At 56.2% G+C, this 25450-nt stretch overlaps 1 protein-coding gene across 2 annotated transcripts in view; it reads left to right on the top strand.

The window, feature by feature from the left end:
* The window catches only part of LOC138527157 (galactoside alpha-(1,2)-fucosyltransferase 2-like), a 107289-nt gene that overhangs the window by 64175 nt on the left and 17664 nt on the right, over window positions 1-25450 (top strand). Inside the window, exon 4 of one of the 2 annotated variants that reach the window (XR_011283816.1) lies at window positions 6019-8454. The exons of the other annotated variant lie outside the window; for it this stretch is intronic. The gene's annotated coding sequence lies outside the window, so the exon portion shown is untranslated. Of the gene's footprint in view, window positions 1-6018; window positions 8455-25450 lie in introns of those variants that run through there. 2 annotated transcript variants of the gene reach the window in all.

Genomic DNA, 25450 nt, shown 5'->3' on the forward strand with positions numbered 1-25450 from the left:
CAGGACAAGAACCCCGACAACCAACAGGTTCCAGAGGAGGAGGCCCGGGAGGAAGGGCGCTGCAAAGCCCTAGAGGAAGCTTCCTTCCTCACCCGTGAAAATACCCTAGAAACCCCTGAACCTGAACTCAAATCTCTTACCCCCGAAAAACTGCAACCTAGGGAACAGAGGGTAAGTAGGAGAAACAAAGGGGCAAAGAAGATCCATTTTGTGGAGGAAGTCGGTGTCCTCCAGTTTCAAGGGGAAGAATCCTTGGAGGATTCTGGGAAGAAAGCCAAAGAGAAATGGGTCCCAAAATACCATATGTCAGACTGGATAGGTATGGGGACTGACTTAGAACCGCCTATCCCTGAAACCCAGAAATGTCATATTGAGAACTTAAAAATCACTGAGAGATCCTCCCCACAAACCGATTCAAGTGACTGTCTCCGTGAAAATGGGGACAGCACAGAATCAAAGGAAAAAGGGATCCAAAAACCCACCAATCTCAGGATCCCAAATTTTATTTACAGATTCCGGAACCAGCCAAGATTCCACAGTGTTGGAGTCCAAAATAAAGAAATTAACTGCTTAGCTGACCCAAAATGCCCATTACCTTTGGCCCCTGGAGGAGAAAGAAGGTAGGTTTTATGCCCCCATCCGGGTGCAAGGGCAATGTGCAATTTTAGCACTGGTGGACACCGGATCCCAAACCACTCTTCTGTTAAAAAAAGGGCCTTTGAGCAACTTAATTCAGGAAGGGGGGAGAGCCACCAAATTCCCCTCACCCCTCTTCCTAGACAACTCCAGAACTTCGAGGGGACAGCGGATCTAGAGATCAAAATTGGGCGACACAAGGTGAAACACCCAGTTATAGTCGTAACTCCAGAGGGGACCCCCTGTCTCTTATGGGATGAACTCCTTTGGAGGTTGTCTCCACTAATAGACTGTGTGAACAAGGTCCTCTGGACGCAGGCTAACCGGCCAATGAAATTAAAACAGAGCACCAACTATGTCAGTCTAAATGGAACATGCCACATGGTTGAGCAGCGATCTGACAAAATTGAGTTCCATTTTCAGAACAATCAAGTACCCGACATTACTGTAATTGCTGTAGGACAACAAACTGGTGACGGGAACTACTCTTCATTTCTGAAAATCAACCTTCCTTCCAGTTCCAAGTGGCATTCCACAATGGAAGGAAATACCCTGAGATTTTATACCGATCCACAATTCGAAAACCCAAATCCTATGATAAAAAGTGATGAAAAACCAGCTCAAAGGTTTGCCGATATTCGGAAAAAGGGTGAACAGCTGTTCCTCCCCGTTCAGGTAAATGAGGGCAGGGAGCCTGTTCTCGCCAGAGTATGGAAAAAGCTTAATCAGCGAAGCGTTATTCAGGAAACTCCCAAAAGATCAGCCCATTCCCACATTTAAATTGATTCATAAGTGGGAAATGGGCCTGAAACTCCCAATTCCAAACATCTCCTGCCTAGCAGGTGCATGCTAAAAATTTCCATTGGTGATAAAACCATACAGCATAATTGTTGGGTCGTGCAAGATGTCCCTTCTGCATTCTACTTAGGGAGACACATTCACAATCGGTTCGCAATTAATTTGGACCTCATAAATTACTAAGCATGGTCCTGACTGAGGGGTAACCCCATGGGCTTTGATGATCCTGAAAAGGCATTTCGGTCAGCTCAATTGCTACCGTATGCAGTTGAAATTCAAATTGGAGAGGAGGTCACCATCCCAGGACCGACCCAACAATTCCAGATCTCCCTAAAAATCAAGAGAGGACAGAAACTCCAAAGCCTGGACACTTGTATAAATTTAAATCACCATCTCCATCAACGGGCGTGGGGTTTGAACCCGACACCATTAGTTGGCTTAACACATTACACCATTCCAATATTGGTTGATAACAGCGACCCTAGGAGTATAATTCTGGGCGTGGACACCTTTATTGGAATGGCGGTTGATGACCAGCATTTCTCCATGGACTTAGGGAATGAAATCATAGGACCAATCCCCAATGACTGGTATGACTTTGACAATGACATAACGCCAGAAAAGATCATCACCTAGCAATGGGGGAATTTTTTTGGTGTACTCTTCCTGCCCTTAAGGAGGGGAAGAGGTGACCTGTGACATCAGGAAGGATGAGGTGATATTCCAGGTCCACGAGGATTGCCTCTCCTACCTGAAACCTCCTGTCCAGGCCAACACCCTAACCAGAGATCTCTCCACGCTGCTGGTACTGCTGAGATTTCAAAACCCGTGGTCTTTCCAGGCTTCAGACAGATGGTTGAGGAACAGGTCAACCACGCTGATGGCTGTGAGACCGAGGTGCAAAAGCAAAAGCTGAAGCAAGTGTTTTTAGATTTTCAAGAAATCTTTGCTGTGGACTCGTATGACTGTGGTCGCACTGAGATACATTCTACCTCAATTTCCACAGACCCTAGGATAAGTCCTGTATTTGTGACGCAATATTGCTTGCCTCTGGCGTCTATGGAGTCCTTCACGGAAATCATAAAGAACCTAGAGGCCCGTGGGATAATTCGTCCAGTCCACAGTACCTTTAAAAATCTGGTACTGGGGATTCTAAACCCTAATGGCCAATGGAGACTATCAGCAGACCTTAGAGAGCTAAACAAACGAGTCCACATGTCCCAATGGCCTCTTCCCTACATTGACCAGGAACTGGCCCAGATCCAGGGGTCAAAGGTGTACACCGCCATTGACCTGACCAATGGATACTGAACAGTACCCATAAGTAGGAAAGACCAGTACAAACTGGCCTTCACCTTCGGGGGGCAGCAGTACACATGGACCTGAATTACCTTCGGATATATAAACTCCGGCAATGAATTTAACATCTTTCTGCATAAGGCCATGCCCGACTTGGTTGAAAGGGGTAACCTGGCCTATGTGGATGATGTCCTAATTAAAAGCTCAACTGTGGAGGAACACGTAGCAGAAATCTGCTATGTTCTGACTCAGTTAAAGGTTGCCTGAACAAAACTGTCCTTTCAGAAGGCACAGTGGTGTAGGACCCGTGTGAACTCTTAGGGAATGAAATCACCCATGAGGGTCTCTGTACTCGGGCGAAAAAAGTGGAAGCACTACTAAAACTAAAAGACCCCACAGCTCTGCGTGAACTCAGGAGCCTTCTTGGACTGACTAATTACAATAGGAAGTTCATTGAGGATTACACAGAGATCACGAGACCCCTGGTCCATTTCTTAAATGTCGGGATCAAGTGGGAGTGGGGTCCAGAACAAGCTGTGGCAGTGAAACGACTAAAGAGAAGCCTCTCACAAACGCCTTGTCTATCTTACCCCGTCAAAAGAAAAGGAGTTCTCCTTGGAGACGGGGTTCTCGAATACGTGCTTAACAGCAGTATTATACCAAAAGCATGACAAGGTCAATAAAGTCATCTCCTATGCAAGTAAGACTATATCCTCTGTGGAGGAAAAATTCCACGATTTTTAGAAGGCACTCCTCACAACGGTGTGGGCATTAAAAAATTACCGCCCTTTCATCCAGGGGGAACACATCATCGTCGAGACTCCTCACCAGCCTTTGCAATACCTCCAAAGTGACAGAATCCTTGCAGGGAATGTGACTAATTCCAGAATTACTTCCTGGATTCAGTCCATGCAAGACTTTCTTGTGGAGGTCAGATAAGGCAAAAACAAGAAGAGTCCCCTTGCGCAAGATTTGGTTGACTTGCATGATTGTGCCTGAGAAAACTGTCTTGAGGACGAAAGTTTCAGAACCCAAGACAACGTGGAGGTGTACCTGAATTCCCTGCACAAAGTCTATGAAGAAGACACGTGCAAGGGGATGCCGACAGTTTATGTGGACGGGTGTTCCTATCAGGTTGATAACAACGGGGAAAAGGAACCAGTGGCCGGCGTTGGGAATGCCTGGGTGAATGATGCCCCGGAGCCCTCCGCTGGGTACAAGATCGGTCCCCTCAGTAGTCAGGTAGCAGATTTGATGGCAGTTCACCAGGCCATCCTCACTGCTGTGCAACACCGACTCCACAAACTGGTCATAATCACAGATTCAGATTATGTTCGGAACAGGTTTGTGGCGCACCTGAGTAATTGGAAAACCAGAGGCATGCTGTGTGCAAACAATAAACCACTAAAGCATGGCAAACTAATACAGAACATTGATGATCTGGTCACCTCTAATGGGATGACCATCTATTGGAAGAAGATCAAGGGTCATTCCAGAATGAGGGACCAGACAAAACCGGAAATGACCTGGCTAATCAGTTGGCCAAAACCAGAGCCATCAAGGGGGATTTCCTTGAGACCAAGACCATGTAGGGGGGTCCGAAATCCTTGCCCAAAATCCAAAATGAACTCTCAACCACCTAGTGGAGTAACGAGACCCCAGATGCTGATTTGATCACGGGACAAAAAGGGGATCGATTATTTGGAAATTTTACCAACACATTGAAGACCCCGTGAATTTTCCTCTGACGGAAACCGATTACATTGGGAAAGAAGATCTCCGGGTGTAGAAGTTACCCAAAATGTTCTGAATTCAAGACGGTTTGTAAGGATATCCATCTCTGGGTGTGACTAGTGGGTGGTACCTACCTCATTCCAAAGCCTGATGCTAAGTCACGCCCATGACGCTGCCACAGCTGGTCATCGGAGGTTTCATGCTACTTTGGCAATCTTGCGAGAGGTCTCATACTGGCCGCATATGGGGCAGGACCTCGACCAATATTTTGAAGGGGTACCTTGTGTGTGCACAATTTCAGCTAAGTTCACTCACACCAAACTCCCCTCCAGAAAAGTGGGATGACGCTGCCTTGGTCAGATTTACAAGTAGATTTAATCGGGCCCGTGATTCGCTAATCTAGGGGAAACCAGTACATATTAACAGTAACATGCTTGTTTACCAAATGGGTGGAATGTCTCCCGGCCCCAAATTGCAAGGCAGAAACAGCAGCTGCCCTGATGATCAACCACATCTTCTCGCGTTTTGGCCTTCCCCAAAGGATTGAGTTGGACCGAGGAAGTCACTTCATCAGTGAGGTGATGACAAAAATGTGGGAGATACTTGGCGTAAAGAGAAAACTCCATATTACATACCACATAGCCTCTAGTGAGGGATTTGAGAGGTACAATAAAACCATTGTGAGCATTCTTAAGAAGTTCATGACAGACTCTGGGCCTAGTTGGGACATCCAACTACTGCTTGTCCTGATGGCCATCAGATCTACCCTATCTTCTGCGACCAAATGTCTCCATTTGAGCTAATGACTGGACGAAAAATGGTGCTACCCCAGCATCTGCTCCATAGAACACAAGAGCAGACACTGATTAACGCATCCACAATACATGAATATATTGAGAATCTGAGAAAACACCTTCAGCATGCTTTTGCATATGCTCAGCAGAATCTGGAGAAATCGGCAGAGGGGATGAAAACCCACTACGATTTTAAAGACAACTAAAAAAGAATATCAAGTAGGAGCAGGGTCTACTTGTACAATTTTCAGAGGACCAGACCTGTCATGGCGTGGCCCCTTTGAAATTGTAGACAAAATTTCACCTGTCACCTATAAGATCTGCATCCACAAAGAACAGGCAGAAGAAAAATTGGTCCATATCAATCAGTTGAAAGCAGTCACCCCAGACACGCTTTGCAGCTGATTGATGAGCCAAATGAAAGTCGAGCAGAGGAACCATCTGAAGAATGAGAAGAAAGGAGGAAAAAGCAGACAGAGGTATTTAGATGCATAGGTATATCTATATAACAGGGAGTGATTTACCTGGTGTTATTGTAAAAATGGAAAAAGATGTCATAAAAGTTGTAAATTGTTGTCATGATTCTGTTGAGTTATTTACTTGGTGTTATTGTAAAAATGTGAAAAAACAATATCATAAAAATTGTAAACTGCAATCATTGTTCCATTGTTGTAAATCTTCTGGGCATAATGTCAGTAAAAAGTACTAAAAGATTTTTTCTATCTTCTATTAGATCATTAATATACTTACATTCTAGCCTGAACAGGATCACTCCGGGTACCTGGAAGGGAAGAAAGATAAGAGGGTGCTGCACCATACACTCCAACTTAAAGACGGAAGGGATCCTGGAGTGCCACTCCCTGATGAAGGAGAATTCCACCAAAGGAAAGCCCACTCTGCCCTACTCTTCCCCAACAAGATGTCATGGAAGAGGAAGGGGAAATCTGTGGGGTGCATTTAAGGCCCTAAGCAGAAATCCCCTTCACCTAAAAACCGCATTAAACATTGCCACCAAAACGGGTGTGCTTCTGTCTTCCTTGCACATGTGTGGCAAGCAGTTGAACATTGCAATGAAAAACGGCCCTGCCTTTGCTTCACTTTCATCTGCCCAACAAGAAGTTATGCCCTGCGTTCAGAACGGCTCTGCGTTTGCTTTTCTTGCGTCTGGACAACAAAACGTATGCACTACATCCAAAACAGCCTTGTCTTGTTGATAAATCACATGAGAGGCAAGGATTTCTACATTGCACCCTGGCGCGGCTTTTGTTTTCCATTTGACGTGAACCACCGCGCTCTAAGCACTGCAAATGAAAGAAACCCCTTGGGCTTTTCCTCTTTTCAGTGTCAAAATCAAAGCAACCCTGTGCCGTATCCCTCTGTGTTCGTGAACCAACAGTACATGCTAAGCCCTCCAAAGGACTAATTAAAAGAAAATCCCATGACCTACAGAACGGCATTTGAAACATTAAATGAAAGGCTTGCACACGTGTGAAGGAAACATTACATTTAAAAGCCAAAATGAAATGACATCTTTTGCTTGCACAGACAGAAATGCCTGTGAATATGTGTGGGTGGGGGTTTGGCTACACAATTTACCTTATGTTTGTCCCCACAAGGATTTCAGTTACCTTGGAGAAGGCTCAGAAAACCAGTAAAACTTGTTTTTGGATCAGGCACAGAATTCAATTGAAAGCCTGGCCTCCCACTGGAAGTCACTTTAATCAGTGAACCATTCCACAATGGCATGTGAGGTGGCCAAGAGTGTGAGGATTCTCTACTCTGCCAGACTAACAGGCAGTACTGGAAGAGGGAACAAAGAAAGCCAGTGTGGCTAGTGCGTGTCCATGAAGTGCAAATTCTTCCAGCACCCACTCTGAAGGATAAACTGTCAAACTTCAAAGGGCATCATAAAAGTCTTTTGTTGCAAGCCGAGCCAGGAGGAGACAGTTTGCTGTGGGGGGGGAATGAAGCAGCGCCCCCATATGTGACAAATCCTCCACATTGACAATAAAGGACTTCTTCATTTTAAGCCATTTTTCTCAGCACTCCAAATAAGTAATAATTTTGTTTTATGCTATCTTTCCATGTGATTGTTAGGCAGATGTATAGCGATGAAGTGCATGTTTCTAGCACTTTGTGAACTGAAATTGCCAGTAAAGACTCATTTCTGGCTGATTTATAAATGGTACACATATGAAACTTGGGGGAAAGATGCAAAATGAGATTATGAACATGTGTAATCATTGGCAGAATTGTAACTGTTAAGCATTTTGTGAAAATGACCAAAAGATGCCAAGGGGCGATGCTACCTTGCACAGAGTCGGCGATCAGTTTGTCCAATTCCCTGTGACCCATTGAATTCACATATCTACTTCTTATGGTGGTGGTTAGTATAAGTTTGAGGTTTTGATCCATAACTCATTTTTGCTCAAAAGTGGACCTGAGAGACAGAGAAAGGTCATAAATGCAAACAGACAAATTATGCCCTTTCCCCTGAACCAATAGGGCCAGGGGGAGGAGAGAGGAATGGTAGGCTGTCCTATCCCAGGATAGGAGTACTTCCAGAGTACTTCCCCCCCCCCCAAGATTGTAAAATAAATTATGCCATTTGGGTTATATAAGGGGGACACAGAGAGACACAAGGGATGCACAGCAAGATACACAGATTCCAGATCCAGACACACATAAGAATCCGGCGACACAGGGGAGGAGGCAGCTGAACCCATCCAAGAGAGCGCAGTGACCAGACCTGGGCCTAGCTGTCCAGAATCCCATTCAGGAGGGCGCAGTGACCAGACCCTGGCCTAGCTGTCCAGAATCCCATCCAGAAAAGCACAGTGACCAGATCCATTGCCCAAGCTGTCCAGAGTGACCAGAGACCTTGCTGGCTTTTCAGAATCCCAAACCCAAGCCTACATTGTAAGTAGCAAATAACTCCAGTCCCATATTGCATACCCCTCTCTTTTGAATCTTGCATCCCATTGAAAATCACATTGAAAGTCCTAAATTGCCAATATCGTTCATTCGCCTTTCCTTAGAAGAATCTGTATTAGCCTGTGTATGTTAGCGTATTCCTTTTAAAAATCTTTCACTTGTCTGTATAAGTCCTTAGTATCATTTTGAAGTAAGGCAATTCATTCCCCCATATGGAAATTCAGTGTAAGATGCTTAAAATTAAAAATTAACCCTCTTGCGCGTAGTGTCTTTCTTTAATAACTATAGTCATCAAAATATAGCCTCAATATAATTCGTCTCTGTGTAACAAAAACCGAAATGTACCCGTCTATTGTGTGCATTCCCACAAATTCCTAATTTGCATCTGTCCCATAGAAAACCCCAAACCGTAGTCACATTGAGAACAATCCCTTTCTTTTAGAATCCTATCCGTTATGTTCCTGTGTCCTTATACTTAAAACCGATTTCTGATTTTGACAGCTAAGCCTTTTCCTTGGCTGCCTTTCATCACAAATCCTGTATAAACACAAAATCCCATTTGCCGTGTGTGTTTTCTTTTGCATTTGATTTCTTCCCCGAAAATCAATTTTCCTACCTTGTTCCATATTGTTCTATATACTGATTAGTAGTCTTGAAGCTTCCTTATCTCCTCGAGTGTAGCAACACGAATTTCCTTTCTAGCTGTCCCTGGCAGTTGTGAGTAACTGCGAGTAACAATAAAATCTGATTATGCTGTTCTGCTCATAAATCGGGTTTTCATTTTTCTTTTCTGGCCTCCCATCTTGAGGTGGTGGGCTGTATTCCAAATCCGATTTTTCTCTCTTTATCCTCACTCCTTGCCACTGCCTTCCATCCAAAAAGAATGAAGTTAGCAGATGTTTGGGTGAGTGTTACAGGGGGAGTGCTTAACCTTAGTAACTTCACAAGCTTTAAACCCCTTTTCCTGTTTTCCATTAAAGATTCATGTGAATTGTGGGGATTTTGAACTCATTGGGCCTCATTACACAGATGGCGGTAAGGGTTTACCGGTACCGGTATTTTACCGGTACCGGTATTTTACCGGTACCAGTAAATCCTTACCGCCTTAATACGAGGTCCCTTTGCGGGTTGGGGAATTTAACGCCTGTTTTTTTTTTAAAACCAACCCGCAAAGGGACCAGTGGAGCTAATTACGGTACCGCAATTTGCAGTACCGTAATTAGCGCCATCCCCGTTCCCATAGAGCCCTATGGGGCAAAAATGGGAATGAGGAAGGGCAATGGTGGAAGGGGGAATTACTGCCCCACCAACCTTGGAATAGGGCGGTAATTCCCCTTTCCACCAAGGCGATGCCGGTATTTTACCGGCATGAGCGCCATGGTTCACCGCCATCTGTGTAATGAGGCCCATTGTGTTGTAGGAATCTTTGAATTTTTATTGTCACAACATTGGTTGCTGCTGTCAAATTGTTTGATTCTGCTGTAGGAAGTGCTGTAAGATATGTCAGCATGAAAGGACGTGCTCAGCAGCACACATGTAAAACATGGCCAATGCACACAGCCTCCTACATACCGTTCACCATACCTGCACCTAACAGCGTAGGCCTTCATAACAGCCACCACAACATATTGCAGCCATGCAGTTGTCACTCTGCATGCATTTGAAGTTGGTGACTTTTACACAATGGTTGTGGAGGACATTGCACACTTGGTAGACCAGCAGAAGAGAGCTGCTATGCGTAAATTAGCATAAGGTGTACACCACTGCCCCTGTTGCACAATAGGGCAGCACATGTCACCATCTGCATTTCATATGGTTTGCTGCTTACAAGCCCCTTGCTTTACGGAGTGCTTTAAGATATTGCAGCATGAAAGCAACCATTTAACATATGGCTAATATACACAGCCTCCTCCATACCGTTCAGCACACCCAACGGACTGTTATGAAGCCATGCATACAAATATGTGCCCTGGGTGAAAGCTGGCAGGCTCAATTGAAGATGGGGAGTGCAGTGCACATGGCATGAGCATTTAAACATAGTCTGTATGATGGTGTCTGCATGCATGTGAAGTTGGTGACTTTTATACAATGGTTGTGGAGGGCATTGTAGACTTGGTACAGCAGCAGAAGTGAACTAGTATGCATACATTAGCATACAATGTACATCATTGCCCCTGTTGAACGATAGGGAGCCACATGCCACCATGTGCATTTCCTATGGTCTGGCCCTTATAATCCCCTTGCTTTTGGGAGTGCTGTAAGATATTGCAGCATGAAAGGCTGTGCTCAGCAGCACACATGTAAACTATGCGTTAAGAGCACCAGGGACCATGGGTTGCCGCGCCATCCATCTTTGTTATCGGTGCACTAACAGCCAGTTGGTGGAAACTTGTGAAAAGGCCTGTGCTCGTGGTGCCTATTTTGTGTATCCAGAGAGAATTGTTATAGTTTCCACTGAACCGGGAGGCAGAAAGATACAACACGAGAGGTATTGACCTCTGCTAAACCAGGCACTGGGCGGACTGAACCCTTGCTATTACCACTACCCAGTAACTAACTGACCTACCTGCAACAAGCAGGAACCAGGACAATCCCTCTATCTTACCTATCAGCCTAGAAAAAGACCTGTTAGGTCGAAACATGTGTCAGCACCACCTGTTATATCATCAATTGATGGATTTGAGACAATAAAACATTGGAAAAAATGAAAATCACAAACCTTGTGGAACTCCATTTTTCAAACGCAGCAAAAGACAATGGGGTAAATCCCAGCATAAGAAATTGCACATGCGACGAATGAGTGGAAACTATACCAATTCTCTCTGAATACACATGTAAACTATGGCTAATGTACACAGGCTCCTACATACCATTCAGCACACACAATGCAACGCTAAGCAGCCATGCGTGCAAATATGTGGCCAGCGTGAAAGCTGTCGGGCTCAAATGCAGATGGGGAGTACAGTACACATGACATGAGCATTAAACCATCGCCTGTACTATGGCGCGTTTTCTGTGGGGAGGCCTTAGCGCCTTGCATGCATGGCTGGAGTGGAATGGGAAAAAGGAGTCCTCCTGCTTTACAGCGGCGCGGCCCTCACTGTACTTGGGGAAGTGTACGTGCCACATTCTGCATTTCTCACCATGCTGGCCAATGGACATGGGACTATGGCCTTTGTCCAATCAGGTGCTCAGGGTGTGCGTCACAGACAAGAGCACCAATAGGGAGAGGGACTCCTCCTGCTTCACTGGGGCGCGGTACTTGGGGAAAGGCACGTGCCACAATCTGTGCTTCTCACCATGGTGGCCAATGGAAATGGGACTATGACCTTTGGCCAATGAGGTGCTCAGGGTGTGCATCTTAAGCAAGAGCACCAATAGGGAGAAGGACTCCTCCTGATTCACTGGGGCACGACTCTCGCGGTACTTGTAGAAAGGCACGTGCCACATTCTGCGCTTCTCACCATGGTGGCCAATGGATATGGGACTGTGGGGAATGTCCAATCAGGTGCTCAGGGTGTACGTCACAGGAAAGGGCGGCAATCATTTCTTCCATTTGTTTGTGTAGTGCAGCTGTGTCCTTGCAGTGCACTGTGGTGGCGAAATCGAAAACCCCCCAGAAATTTGCCAGTTTTGGTAAGCTAAGCAACCATAACTCGCACCACCACTGTGAAGACTAACACCCATGACATCAAAGGTGAGTTTGAGGGACATTTTGACCAGGTTGTGGAGGGGAGTAAATGTAACACTCACCGGGGACAACACATAAGAAATACTGCCTCGATAAACAGGTGGTATTTTGGAATGGGGAGGATTCCCTGGCTATGCACAGCAACTGCAACCATATGGGATTTCATTATGAGTATGGCGGTAATTCAGCAAATTTTCAGTGGAATTACAGCCAAACTCATTTACGGTTACAGGCAATCGGGCCCGTGGATTTACCACAGGATTACAAGCACTGGCACGGATGTGTGCATTTCCAATTTGGAGCCCATATGGCTCAGAGGATGCTTTTGTTGATCTATGAGTGGGTGATACACCTCCAGCTTTTTGCTAAAGTTTGTTAAAGTGAATCCTCCACTTTACCTCCATTCTCGGATTCCAGCAGTGCAGTAAAAGTGGAAGAAATTCGGCTAACGCCAACAAATTCAAGAAAAAGAAGGAACTCGCTGCCATATGACATCAATAGGTCAAGCCTGTAAGCGATTTCAATCCGGCACTTCACCTAAATTAATGCCTAGCGTGGGATGCACAACTGAAACCCTTAATTATTTATTTGTGTCTAAAAGTTCCTTTATTCTGAACGATGTACCACTTATATCACGCCCCTCTCTTTTAACCTCCCCCACCACCCCCCCCCGGTCACAGTGAACCAGGAAGCAGGCTGGTTTGCAAAGTTAAAATATTTATTTATGTATTTCACAATATATATATATATATATATCCTTTCTTGCATCCAAGACCGTTGCTGCCTCCTTTGTCCATGTATTTCAAATAATAAAGGACACTTTGACTGCACGGTACACAAGCCTGTGTGTGGATTTGTTGGAGACATCCAGTCTTTCGCTTTTATCACAGCCGGAGTGCCGATGTAATTCGGATTGGTTTCCAGTCCTTCTCTACATATATATATATATATATATATATATATATATTACATGTAGTGGCCATGTAGTTATGGTTAAGTTGCTGTTTCCATAGGAAGAGCACTTTTTGGGTGGCTTATAACTTCGCTCTCCCTGGACGGACCCTCACCAAACTTTGCATAAAAAGTATTTGGGTCACTCTGAATTCTTTTGCAAAGTTTGGTGAGGATTCGTCCAGGGGGGGCAAAGTTATAGGGGGGGCCCCAAAACTTTTTTTTTTCCCATAGACATAATGGGAAAAAACTTTGCTCACGCCTACAGCCCAAACCGCTGGACGGATTTACACCAAATTAGCGGCAGGAGCGGCGGCTTGGTCCCGAAAGCGTGCTTTGCTATTTGGTGTAAATCCGTCCAGTAGTTTTTAAATAAATGACAAAAATGTAAGTGAAAAAAATTAGTGATATCTGTGTTCGCTTCGCGGACACACTTCCCTGTTCGCTCCGTGGACAGCTCGGTGATTGGGCAAGCAGCTTGCGTGATGTCCGCGGACATCTGACGTGCTCTCTCATTGGATGCGTGAAAGCGTGCAGTGCGTCTGGCTTCAGAGACGCCCGCCATCTTTGTTCCTCGCATGAGAGGCTTTGTATCCCGCCTGCACAGTAAGTCCCCCGCCCATGCCCGTGTCTGTCTCCTGTTCCTCCCACCCCCCGCTCATGTCCATGTGTCTTTCTACATCCCGCCCACCGCCGGCTCATGTCCGTGTGTCTTTCTCCCTCCCGCAAACCCCCGCTCATGCTCCGCTCGTCTCTCCCAACCGGCCACCCCCCGCTGTTGCCCGGTGTGTCTCTACCAACCGCTGCTCATGTCTGTGTGTTTCTCCCCACCCGCCGCCCACCCCCCGCTCATGTCCGTGTGTCTCTCCCCACCCGCCGCCCACCCCCCGCTCATGTCCGTATGTCTCTCACCACCTGCCGCCCACCCCCCGCTCATGTCCGTGTGTCTCTCCCCACCCCCGCTCATGTCCGTGTGTCTCTCCCCACCCGCCGCCCACCCCCCACTCATGTCCCGTGTGTCTCTCTCCCTCCCCCCATCCCCGCTCATGCCCCGTGTGTCTCTCCCCATCCCGCCCACCCCCCGCTCATGCCCCATGTGTCTCTCTCTCCTTCCCCCCACCCCCCACTCATGCCCCGTGTCTCTCTCCCCCCCCACCCATGCCCCGTGTGTCTCTCCCCCTCCTGCCCACCCCCCCTCATGCCCCGTGTGTCTCTCCCCCTCCCGCCCACCCCCCGCTCATGCCCCACGTGTCTCTCCCCTTCCACCACCCCCCACTCATGCCTCGTGTGTCTGTCTCCCTACCCCCCACCCCTGCTCTTGCCCCGTGTGTCTGTCTCCCTCCCCCCCACCCCCGCTCTTGCCCCGTGTGTCTGTCTCCCTCCCCTCCACCCCCGCTCTTGCCCCGTGTGTCTTTCCCCCTCCCGCCCACCCCCGCTCTTGCCCCGTGTCTTTCCCCCTCCCGTCCACCCCCACTCTTGCCCCGTGTCTCTTTCCCCCTCCCGCCCACCCCCGCTCTTGCCCCGTGTCTCTTTCCCCCTCCAGCCCACCCCTGCTCTTGCCCCGTGTCTCTTTCCCCTTCCCGCCCACCCCCGCTCTTGGCCCATGTCTCTTTCCCCCTCCCGCCCACCCCCGCTCTTGGCCCGTGTCTCTTTCCCCCTCCCGCCCACCCCCGCTCTTGGCCCGTGTCTCTTTCCCCCCTCCCGCCCACCCCCGCTCTTGCCCTGTGTCTCTTTCCCCCTCCCGCCCACCCCCGCTCTTGCCCCGTGTCTCTTCCCCCTCCCGCCCACCCCCGCTCTTGCCCCGTGTCTTTCCCGCTCCGGCCCACCCACACCCGCTCTTGCCCCGTGTCTTTCCCCCTCCCGCCCACCCTCGCTCTTGCCCCGTGACTTTCTCCCTCCCGCCCACCCCCGCTCTTGCCCCGTGTCTTTCTCCCTCCCGCCCACCCCCGCTCTTGCCCCGTGTCTTTCACCCTCCCGCCCACCCCCGCTCTTGCCCTGCGTGTCTTTCACCCTCCCGCCCACCCCCGCTCTTGCCCCGCGTGTCTATCACCCTCCCGCCCACCCCCGCTCTTGCCCTGTGTCTCTTTCCCCCTCCCGCCCACCCCCGCTCTTTTCTCCTCCCACCCACCCCCGCTCTTGCCCCGTGTCTCTTTCCCCCTCCCGCCCACCCCTGCTCTTGCCCCGTCTTGCCCCGTGTCTCTTCCCCCTCCCACCCACCCCCGCTCTTGCCCCGTGTCTTTCCCGCTCCGGCCCACCCACACCCGCTCTTGCCCCGTGTCTTTCCCCCTCCCGCCCACCCCCGCTCTTGCCCCGTGTCTTTCTCCCTCCCGCCCACCCCCGCTCTTGCCCTGTGTCTCTTTCCCCCTCCCGCCCACCCCCGCTCTTGCCCTGCGTCTTTCCCCCTCCAGCCCACCCCTGCTCTTGCCCCGTGTCTCTTTCCCCCTCCCGCCCACCCCCGCTCTTGGCCCATGTCTCTTTCCCCCTCCCGCCCACCCCCGCTCTTGGCCCGTGTCTCTTTCCCCCTCCCGCCCACCCCCGCTCTTGGCCCGTGTCTCTTTCCCCCCTCCCGCCCACCCCCGCTCTTGCCCTGTGTCTCTTTCCCCCTCCCGCCCACCCCCGCTCTTTTCTCCTCCCACCCACCCCCGCTCTTGCCCCGTGTCTCTTTCCCCCTCCCGCCCACCCCTGCTCTTGCCCCGTCTTGCCCCGTGTCTCTTCCCCCTCCCGCCCACCCACGCTCTTGCCCCGTGTCTTTCCCGCTCCGGCCCACCCCCGCTCTTGCCCCGTGTCTTTCTCCCTCCCGCCCACCCCCGCTCTTGCCCTGCGTGTCTTTCTCCCTCCCGCCCACCCCCGCTCTTGCCCCGTGTCTTTCACCCTCCCGCCCACCCCCGCTCTTGCCCCGTGTCTTTCACCCTCCCGCCCACCCCTGCTCTTGCCCCGTCTTGCCCCGTGTCTCTTCCCCCTCCCGCCCACCCCCGCTCTTGCCCCGTGTCTTTCCCGCTCCGGCCCACCCACACCCGCTCTTGCCCCGTGTCTTTCCCCCTCCCGCCCACCCCCGCTCTTGCCCCGTGTCTTTCTCCCTCCCGCCCACCCCCGCTCTTGCCCCGTGTCTTTCACCCTCCCGCCCACCCCCGCTCTTGCCCCGTGTCTTTCACCCTCCCGCCCACCCCCGCTCTTGCCCCGCGTGTCTATCACCCTCCCGCCCACCCCCGCTCTTGCCCCGCGTGTCTATCACCCTCCCGCCCACCCCCGCTCTTGCCCCGTGTGTCTATCACCCTCCCACCCACCCCCGCTCTTGCCCCGTGTGTCTATCACCCTCCCGCCCACCCCCGCTCTTGCCCCGTGTCTTTCCCCCTGCCGCCCACCCACGCTCTTGCCCCGTGTGTTTCTCCCTCCCGCCCACCCCCGCTCTTGCCCCGTGTCTTTCCCCCTCCCGCCCACCCCCGCTCTTGCCCCGTGTCTTTCCCCCTGCCGCCCACCCACGCTCTTGCCTCGTGTCTTTCTCCCTCCCGCCCACCCCCGCTCTTGCCCTGCACCCCCGCTCTTGCCCCGTGTCTTTCCCCCTGCCGCAAACCCCCGCTCTTGCCCCGTGTCTTTCCCCCTGCTGCCCACCCACGCTCTTGCCCCATGTCTTTCTCCCTCCCGCCCACCCCCGCTCTTGCCCCGTGTCTTTCGCCCTCCCGCCCACCCCCGCTCTTGCCCCGTGTCTTTCACCCTCCCGCCCACCCCGCTCTTGCCCCGTGTCTTTCACCCTCCCGTCCACCCCCGCTCTTGCCATGCGTGTCTTTCACCCTCCCGCCCACCCCCGCTCTTGCCCCGTGTGTCTATCACCCTCCCGCCCACCCCCGCTCTTGCCCCGTGTGTCTATCACCCTCCCGCCCACCCCCGCTCTTGCCCCGTGTCTTTCCCCCTGCCGCCCACCCACGCTCTTGCCCCGTGTCTTTCTCCCTCCCGCCCACCCCCGCTCTTGCCCCGTGTCTTTCCCCCTGCCGCCCACCCACGCTCTTGCCTCGTGTCTTTCTCCCTCCCGCCCACCCCCGCTCTTGCCCCGCACCCCCGCTCTTGCCCCGTGTCTTTCCCCCTGCCGCAAACCCCCGCTCTTGCCCCGTGTCTTTCCCCCTGCCGCCCACCCACGCTCTTGCCCCATGTCTTTCTCCCTCCCGCCTACCCCCGCTCTTGCCCCGTGTCTTTCTCCCTCCCGCCCACCCCGCTCATGCCCCGTGTCTTTCACCCTCCCGCCCACCCCCGCTCATGCTCCGTGTCTTTCACCCTCCCGCCCACCCCCGCTCATGCCCCGTGTCTTTCACCCTCCCGCCCACCCCCGCTCATGCCCCGTGTCTTTCATCCTCCCGCCCACCCCCGCTCATGCCCCGTGTCTTTCACCCTCCCGCCCACCCCCGCTCATGCCCCGTGTCTTTCACCCTCCCGCCCACCCCCGCTCATGCCCTGTGTCTTTCACCCTCCCACCCACCCCCGCTCTTGCCCCGTGTCTTTCCCCCTGCCGCCCACCCACGCTCTTGCCCCGTGTCTTTCTCCCTCCCGCCCACCCCCGCTCTTGCCCCGTGTCTTTCCCCCTGCCGCCCACCCACGCTCTTGCCCCGTGTCTTTCTCCCTCCCGCCCACCCCCGCTCTTGCCCCGCACCCCCGCTCTTGCCCCGTGTCTTTCCCCCTGCCGCCCACCCCCGCTCTTGCCCCGTGTCTTTCCCCCTGCCGCCCACCCACGCTCTTGCCCCGTGTCTTTCTCCCTCCCGCCCACCCCCGCTCTTGCCCCGTGTCTTTCTCCCTCCCGCCCACCCCGCTCATGCCCCGTGTCTTTCACCCTCCCGCCCACCCCCGCTCATGCCCCGTGTCTTTCACCCTCCCGCCCACCCCCGCTCATGCCCCGTGTCTTTCACCCTCCCACCCCCGCCCACCCCCGCTCATGCCCCGTGTCTTTCACCCTCCCGCCCACCCCCGCTCATGCCCCGTGTCTTTCACCCTCCCGCCCACCCCCGCTCATGCCCCGTGTCTTTCACCCTCCCGCCCACCCCCGCTCATGCCCCGTGTCTTTCACCCTCCCGCCCACCCCCGCTCATGCCCCGTGTCTTTCACCCTCCCGCCCACCCCCGCTCATGCCCCTTGTGTCTCTCCCCCTCCCGCCCACTCCCGCTCATGCCCCGTGTGTCTCTCCCCCTCCCGCCCCGTGTGTCTCCCTCCCGCTCACCCCCGCTCATGCCCCGTGTGTCTCTCCCCCTCCCGCCCACTCCCGCTCATGCCCCGTGTGTCTCCCTCCCGCTCACCCCCGCTCATGCCCCGTGTCTGTCTCCTGTTGCCCCCCCACTGCCCCGCTAATGCCCCGTGTATGTTCTCCCCACCCCCCGCTTATGCCCGTGTCTGTTGTTCCCCCCACCCCCCGCTCATGCCCCATGTCTGTCTCCTGTTCCCCCCCCACCCCTCGCTCATGCCTGGTGTCTGTCTCCTGTTGCCCCCCAAACCCCGCTCATGCCCTGTGTCTGTCTCCTGTTGCCCCCCACACCCCGCTCATGCCCTGTGTCTGTCTCCTGTTGCCCCCCACCCCCGCTCATGCCTCGTGTCTGTCTCCTGTTGCCCCCCACCCCCCGCTCATGCCCCATGTCTGTCTCCTGTACCCCCCACTGCCCGCTCATGCCCCGTGTCTGTCTCCTGTTGCCCCCCTGCTCATGTCCCGTGTCTCTCTCCTGTTGCCCCCCACCCCCCATCTCATGCCCCGTGTCTGTCTCCTGTTCCCCCCACCCCCCGCTCATGCTCCGTGTCTGTCTCCTGTTCCCCCACCCCCCGCTCATGCCCCGTGTCTGTTTCCTGTTGCCCTCACCCCCCGCTCATGCCCTGTGTCTGTCTCCTGTTGCCCCCACCCCCCACTCATGCCCCATGTCTCTCTCCTGTTGCCCCCCACCCCTGCTCATGCCCCTTGTCTGTCTCCTGTACCCCCCACCCCCCGCTCATGCTCGTGTCTGTCTCCTGTACCCCCCCAACCCCCCTCTCACGCCCCATGTCTTTCTCCTGTTGCCCCCCACTACCCCGCTCATGCCCCGTGTCTGTCTTCTGTACCCCCCACCCCCCGCTCATGCCCCGTGTCTGTCTCCTGTTCCCCCCACCCCCCCGCTCATGCCCCATGTCTGTCTCATCTTGCTCCCACCCATGCCCCGTGTCTGTCTCCTGTACCCCCCACTCCGCGCTCATGCCCATGTCTCTCTCCTGTTGCCCCCCACACCCCCGCTCATGCCCCGTGTCTGTCTCCTGTTCCCCCCACCCCCCGCTCCTGCCCTGTGTCTGTCTCCTGTTCCCCCCACCCCCCGCTCCTGCCCTGAGTCTCTCTCCTGTTGCCCCCACCCCCCGCTCATGCCCTGTGTCTGTCTCCTGTTCCCCCCACCCCCCACTCATGCCCCGTGTCTCTCTCCTGTTGCCCCCCACCCCCTGCTCATGCCCCGTGTCTGTCTCCTGTACCCCCCCCGCCCCCCGCTCATGCTCGTGTCTGTCTCCTGTACCCCCCCAACCCCCCGCTCATGCCCCATGTCTGTCTCCTGTTGCCCCCCTGCTCATGCCCCGTGTCTGTCTCCTGTTCCCCCCACCTGCTCATGTCCCGTGTCTCTCTCCTGTTGCCCCCCACCCCCCCGCTCATGCCCCGTGTCTGTCTCCTGTACCCCCCACCCCCCGCTCATGCCCTGCGTCTCTCTCCTGTTGCCCCCCACCCCCTGCTCATGCCCTGTGTCTCTCCTGTACCCCCTCACCCCCCGCTCATGCCCCATGTCTTTCTCCTGTTGCCCCCCACTACCCCGCTCATGCCCCGGTCTGTCTTCTGTACCCCCCCACCCCCCGCTCATGCCCCGTGTCTGTCTCCTGTTCCCCCCCACCCCCGCTCATGCCCCATGTCTGTCTCATCTTGCTCCCACCCATGCCCCGTGTCTGTCTCCTGTACCCCCCCACTCCGCGCTCATGCCCATGTCTCTCTCCTGTTGCCCCCCACACCCCCGCTCATGCCCCGTGTCTGTCTCCTGTTGCCCCCCACCCCCTCGCTCATGCCCCGTGTCTGTCTCCTGTTCTCCCCACCCCCCGCTCATGCCCCGTGTCTGTCTCCTGTTCCTCCCACCCCCGCTCATGCCCTGTGTCTGTCTCCTGTTGCCCCCCACTCCCCGCTCATGCCCCGTGTCTGTCTCCTGTTCTCCCCACCCCCCGCTCATGCTCCGTGTCTGTCTCCTGTTCCCCCCCACCCCCCGCTCATGCCCCGTGTCTGTCTCCTGTTGCCCCCCACCCCCTGCTCATGCCCCGTGTCTCTCTCCTGTTGCCCCCCACCCCCCCGCTCATGCCCCGTGTCTGTCTCCTGTACCCCCCACCCCCCGCTCATGCCCTGCGTCTCTCTCCTGTTGCCCCCCACCCCCTGCTCATGCCCTGTGTCTCTCCTGTACCCCCTCACCCCCCGCTCATGCCCCATGTCTTTCTCCTGTTGCCCCCCACTACCCCGCTCATGCCCCGGTCTGTCTTCTGTACCCCCCCACCCCCCGCTCATGCCCCGTGTCTGTCTCCTGTTCCCCCCCACCCCCGCTCATGCCCCATGTCTGTCTCATCTTGCTCCCACCCATGCCCCGTGTCTGTCTCCTGTACCCCCCCACTCCGCGCTCATGCCCATGTCTCTCTCCTGTTGCCCCCCACACCCCCGCTCATGCCCCGTGTCTGTCTCCTGTTGCCCCCCACCCCCTCGCTCATGCCCCGTGTCTGTCTCCTGTTCTCCCCACCCCCCGCTCATGCCCCGTGTCTGTCTCCTGTTCCTCCCACCCCCGCTCATGCCCTGTGTCTGTCTCCTGTTGCCCCCCACTCCCCGCTCATGCCCCGTGTCTTTCCCCCTGCCGCCCACCCCCGCTCTTGCCCCGCACCCCCGCTCTTGCCCCGTGTCTTTCCCCCTGCCGCCCACCCCCGCTCTTGCCCCGTGTCTTTCCCCCTGCCGCCCACCCACGCTCTTGCCCCGTGTCTTTCTCCCTCCCGCCCACCCCCGCTCTTGCCCCGTGTCTTTCTCCCTCCCGCCCACCCCGCTCATGCCCCGTGTCTTTCACCCTCCCGCCCACCCCCGCTCATGCCCCGTGTCTTTCACCCTCCCGCCCACCCCCGCTCATGCCCCGTGTCTTTCACCCTCCCACCCCCGCCCACCCCCGCTCATGCCCCGTGTCTTTCACCCTCCCGCCCACCCCCGCTCATGCCCCGTGTCTTTCACCCTCCCGCCCACCCCCGCTCATGCCCCGTGTCTTTCACCCTCCCGCCCACCCCCGCTCATGCCCCGTGTCTTTCACCCTCCCGCCCACCCCCGCTCATGCCCCGTGTCTTTCACCCTCCCGCCCACCCCCGCTCATGCCCCTTGTGTCTCTCCCCCTCCCGCCCACTCCCGCTCATGCCCCGTGTGTCTCTCCCCCTCCCGCCCCGTGTGTCTCCCTCCCGCTCACCCCCGCTCATGCCCCGTGTGTCTCTCCCCCTCCCGCCCACTCCCGCTCATGCCCCGTGTGTCTCCCTCCCGCTCACCCCCGCTCATGCCCCGTGTCTGTCTCCTGTTGCCCCCCCACTGCCCCGCTAATGCCCCGTGTATGTTCTCCCCACCCCCCGCTTATGCCCGTGTCTGTTGTTCCCCCCACCCCCCGCTCATGCCCCATGTCTGTCTCCTGTTCCCCCCCCACCCCTCGCTCATGCCTGGTGTCTGTCTCCTGTTGCCCCCCAAACCCCGCTCATGCCCTGTGTCTGTCTCCTGTTGCCCCCCACACCCCGCTCATGCCCTGTGTCTGTCTCCTGTTGCCCCCCACCCCCGCTCATGCCTCGTGTCTGTCTCCTGTTGCCCCCCACCCCCCGCTCATGCCCCATGTCTGTCTCCTGTACCCCCCACTGCCCGCTCATGCCCCGTGTCTGTCTCCTGTTGCCCCCCTGCTCATGTCCCGTGTCTCTCTCCTGTTGCCCCCCACCCCCCATCTCATGCCCCGTGTCTGTCTCCTGTTCCCCCCACCCCCCGCTCATGCTCCGTGTCTGTCTCCTGTTCCCCCACCCCCCGCTCATGCCCCGTGTCTGTTTCCTGTTGCCCTCACCCCCCGCTCATGCCCTGTGTCTGTCTCCTGTTGCCCCCACCCCCCACTCATGCCCCATGTCTCTCTCCTGTTGCCCCCCACCCCTGCTCATGCCCCTTGTCTGTCTCCTGTACCCCCCACCCCCCGCTCATGCTCGTGTCTGTCTCCTGTACCCCCCCAACCCCCCTCTCACGCCCCATGTCTTTCTCCTGTTGCCCCCCACTACCCCGCTCATGCCCCGTGTCTGTCTTCTGTACCCCCCACCCCCCGCTCATGCCCCGTGTCTGTCTCCTGTTCCCCCCACCCCCCCGCTCATGCCCCATGTCTGTCTCATCTTGCTCCCACCCATGCCCCGTGTCTGTCTCCTGTACCCCCCACTCCGCGCTCATGCCCATGTCTCTCTCCTGTTGCCCCCCACACCCCCGCTCATGCCCCGTGTCTGTCTCCTGTTCCCCCCACCCCCCGCTCCTGCCCTGTGTCTGTCTCCTGTTCCCCCCACCCCCCGCTCCTGCCCTGAGTCTCTCTCCTGTTGCCCCCACCCCCCGCTCATGCCCTGTGTCTGTCTCCTGTTCCCCCCACCCCCCACTCATGCCCCGTGTCTCTCTCCTGTTGCCCCCCACCCCCTGCTCATGCCCCGTGTCTGTCTCCTGTACCCCCCCCGCCCCCCGCTCATGCTCGTGTCTGTCTCCTGTACCCCCCCAACCCCCCGCTCATGCCCCATGTCTGTCTCCTGTTGCCCCCCTGCTCATGCCCCGTGTCTGTCTCCTGTTCCCCCCACCTGCTCATGTCCCGTGTCTCTCTCCTGTTGCCCCCCACCCCCCCGCTCATGCCCCGTGTCTGTCTCCTGTACCCCCCACCCCCCGCTCATGCCCTGCGTCTCTCTCCTGTTGCCCCCCACCCCCTGCTCATGCCCTGTGTCTCTCCTGTACCCCCTCACCCCCCGCTCATGCCCCATGTCTTTCTCCTGTTGCCCCCCACTACCCCGCTCATGCCCCGGTCTGTCTTCTGTACCCCCCCACCCCCCGCTCATGCCCCGTGTCTGTCTCCTGTTCCCCCCCACCCCCGCTCATGCCCCATGTCTGTCTCATCTTGCTCCCACCCATGCCCCGTGTCTGTCTCCTGTACCCCCCCACTCCGCGCTCATGCCCATGTCTCTCTCCTGTTGCCCCCCACACCCCCGCTCATGCCCCGTGTCTGTCTCCTGTTGCCCCCCACCCCCTCGCTCATGCCCCGTGTCTGTCTCCTGTTCTCCCCACCCCCCGCTCATGCCCCGTGTCTGTCTCCTGTTCCTCCCACCCCCGCTCATGCCCTGTGTCTGTCTCCTGTTGCCCCCCACTCCCCGCTCATGCCCCGTGTCTGTCTCCTGTTCTCCCCACCCCCCGCTCATGCTCCGTGTCTGTCTCCTGTTCCCCCCCACCCCCCGCTCATGCCCCGTGTCTGTCTCCTGTTGCCCCCCACCCCCTGCTCATGCCCCGTGTCTCTCTCCTGTTGCCCCCCACCCCCCCGCTCATGCCCCGTGTCTGTCTCCTGTACCCCCCACCCCCCGCTCATGCCCTGCGTCTCTCTCCTGTTGCCCCCCACCCCCTGCTCATGCCCTGTGTCTCTCCTGTACCCCCTCACCCCCCGCTCATGCCCCATGTCTTTCTCCTGTTGCCCCCCACTACCCCGCTCATGCCCCGGTCTGTCTTCTGTACCCCCCCACCCCCCGCTCATGCCCCGTGTCTGTCTCCTGTTCCCCCCCACCCCCGCTCATGCCCCATGTCTGTCTCATCTTGCTCCCACCCATGCCCCGTGTCTGTCTCCTGTACCCCCCCACTCCGCGCTCATGCCCATGTCTCTCTCCTGTTGCCCCCCACACCCCCGCTCATGCCCCGTGTCTGTCTCCTGTTGCCCCCCACCCCCTCGCTCATGCCCCGTGTCTGTCTCCTGTTGCCCCCCACTCCCCGCTCATGCCCCGTGTCTGTCTCCTGTTCTCCCCACCCCCCGCTCATGCTCCGTGTCTGTCTCCTGTTCCCCCCCACCCCCCGCTCATGCCCCGTGTCTGTCTCCTGTTGCCCCCCACCCCCTGCTCATGCCCCGTGTCTGTCTCTGTTGTTCCCCCACCCCCACTCATGCCCCGTGTCTGTCTCCTGTTGCCCCCCACCCCCTGCTCATGCCCTGCGTCTCTCTCCTGTTGCCCCCCACCCCCTGCTCATGCCCTGTGTCTCTCCTGTACCCCCTCACCCCCCGCTCATGCCCCATGTCTTTCTCCTGTTGCCCCCCACTACCCCGCTCATGCCCCGGTCTGTCTTCTGTACCCCCCCACCCCCCGCTCATGCCCCGTGTCTGTCTCCTGTTCCCCCCCACCCCCGCTCATGCCCCATGTCTGTCTCATCTTGCTCCCACCCATGCCCCGTGTCTGTCTCCTGTACCCCCCCACTCCGCGCTCATGCCCATGTCTCTCTCCTGTTGCCCCCCACACCCCCGCTCATGCCCCGTGTCTGTCTCCTGTTGCCCCCCACCCCCTCGCTCATGCCCCGTGTCTGTCTCCTGTTCTCCCCACCCCCCGCTCATGCCCCGTGTCTGTCTCCTGTTCCTCCCACCCCCGCTCATGCCCTGTGTCTGTCTCCTGTTGCCCCCCACTCCCCGCTCATGCCCCGTGTCTGTCTCCTGTTCTCCCCACCCCCCGCTCATGCTCCGTGTCTGTCTCCTGTTCTTCCCCACCCCCCGCTCATGCCCCGTGTCTGTCTCCTGTTGCCCCCCACCCCCTGCTCATGCCCCGTGTCTGTCTCTGTTGTTCCCCCACCCCCACTCATGCCCCGTGTCTGTCTCCTGTTGCCCCCCACCCCCTGCTCATGCCCCGTGTCTGTCTCTGTTGTTCCCCCACCCCCGCTCATGCCCCGTGTCTGTCTCCTGTTCCCCCCGCTCATGCCCCGTGTCTGTCTCTGTTGTTCCCCCAACCCCGCTCATGCCCCGTGTCTGTCTCCTGTTCCCCCACCCCCCGCTCATGCCCTGTGTCTGTCTCCTGTTGCCCCCTGCTCATGCCCCGTGTCTGTCTCTGTTGTTCCCCCACCCCCGCTCATGCCCTGTGTCTGTCTCCTGTTCCCCCCCGCTCATGCCCCGTGTCTCTCTCCTGTTGCCCCCCACCCCCGCTCATGCCCCGTGTCTGTCTCCTGTTCCCCACACACTCATGTCCCGCGTCTCTCTCCTGTTGCCCCCCACCCCCCGCTCATGCCCCGTGTCTGTCTCCTGTACCCCCCCACGCTCATGCCCTGTGTCTCTTTCCTGTTGCCCCCGACTCCCCCGCTCATGCCCCGTGTCTGTCTCCTGTTCCCCACACACTCATGTCCCGCGTCTCTCTCCTGTTGCCCCCCACCCCCCGCTCATGCCCCGTGTCTGTCTCCTGTACCCCCCACGCTCATGCCCTGTGTCTCTTTCCTGTTGCCCCCGACTCCCCCGCTCATGCCCCGTGTCTGTCTCCTGTACCCCCCACCCCCGCTCATGCCCCGTGTCTGTCTTCTGTTGCCCCCCACTCATGCCCCGTGTCTGTCTCCTGTTCCCCCCACACACTCATGTCCCGTGTC

This window comes from Ambystoma mexicanum, chromosome 1q (assembly GCF_040938575.1).
Source record: "Ambystoma mexicanum isolate Mex_15411 chromosome 1q, UKY_AmexF1_1, whole genome shotgun sequence".
Lineage (NCBI taxonomy): Eukaryota > Metazoa > Chordata > Amphibia > Caudata > Ambystomatidae > Ambystoma > Ambystoma mexicanum.